The sequence below is a fragment of the Trichechus manatus genome, unplaced genomic scaffold (genome assembly GCF_000243295.1).
Source record: "Trichechus manatus latirostris isolate Lorelei unplaced genomic scaffold, TriManLat1.0 scaffold00250, whole genome shotgun sequence".
Classification (NCBI taxonomy): domain Eukaryota; kingdom Metazoa; phylum Chordata; class Mammalia; order Sirenia; family Trichechidae; genus Trichechus; species Trichechus manatus.
Genome location: NW_004444186.1, coordinates 1,363,343 through 1,364,526, shown reverse-complemented (window position 1 = coordinate 1,364,526; position 1,184 = coordinate 1,363,343). Strand labels below are relative to the sequence as shown.

At 67.1% G+C, this 1,184-nt stretch overlaps 1 protein-coding gene across 1 annotated transcript in view; it reads left to right on the top strand.

Annotated features, from left to right (window-relative positions):
* Positions 1-700: 700 nt before the first annotated feature.
* ZNF687 (zinc finger protein 687) overlaps positions 701-1,184 on the top strand; it is an 8,263-nt gene continuing 7,779 nt past the window's right edge. The window contains exon 1 of the mRNA XM_004389549.3: positions 701-784. The gene's annotated coding sequence lies outside the window, so the exon portion shown is untranslated. The remainder of the gene's footprint in view (positions 785-1,184) is intronic.

Sequence of the window (1,184 nt, the reverse complement as noted above, 5' to 3'; positions counted from 1 at the left end):
GGTGACGCCATCCCCGGGAACCGGCCCGCGCGAGGCTAGGGGCATGAAGACCTCTGTCTGTCCAGGGATAGTGGAGACAGTGGGAAACCGCGAGGCAATGGTCAGCCAGATGACGTAATGTTTTGGGTGACGTCTCATTCTGTGATTTCACGCACGGCACGATTGAGAAAATTGTGCGGACAGATCTACACATCCGGGCTCCCTCGCACTCGACGAGGCTCTCCTCAAAGTCCCCACCAAATCGGAGCTGAGAGTTCTCTGCATTTGCACAAGTGAACTGCAGGCTTGAAGGATCGCCGCCAATGGGGAGTGAGGGGGACGAGATGCACCTGGGATAGTCACCTCCTCCAGCAGGAAAGCAGGGAATCAGCTTGGCTTTTTCTAAGCGACAGCGGCAGGTGCCAATAGTGTTTGAGGCGCACGGATGGGGTCGGGTGGGCCCCGCCGCAACCAATGGGGAGCGGGATCTTCGGAGGGACTAGGCCCCTTGCCCAATGAGGATGAGCGGATTGTGCGGAGCTAGTCCCGAGCGGCAGCGCTTAACGCCAATCCTGGGCGGGGTCGGGCGGGACACCGCACTGAACGACAGAGGTGTTATCCAATGGCGAGTGTGGAAGGGGCAGCCCAGACCCGAGCGCGGAGGGAGCTGAGGGAGGGGGGGCGGCTGAACGGGAGAGAAGCAGGAAGTAGCGGCGGCCGCAGGGAGGGCGGCGGCGGCGGCGGTCGCGGCGGCTGGAGCAGGGCAGAGACCGCCGGGTCTCGGCCCGCACTAGGAGCGGAGCAAGTAAGCTCGCCTGGGGCAGATACCCGCTCTTGGCCCCGCCCCCTGGGGGGGGCGGGTAAATACCCCCGCCCCTCCCCCACCTAGTTTACTGCCCCCTTCTCCGCACCGCCCCCCTGGGGCGCCCGGTAGGGAGGCCCTGACGCCGCCTCCGTCCCTTGGGGCGGATGGGAGGAACTCCCGGCCCGTTGAAAGCACAGCCCCTAGCCGGGTAAACATGGAGGGAGGGTTGGGGACCCCAAGTCCCGGCGCCCCCGGCCCGAGAGGCGCCCGGAGCGCGGCCCGGGGACCGGAGGCCGCGGGATGTCGCGACCTAAAATGGTGTCCGTGCCTGTCGGTGGGGGCGGGGAGCTGGGCCGGCCGGAGCGGAGCTGCACCCGACCGCGCGCGGGTCAGCGCCCCG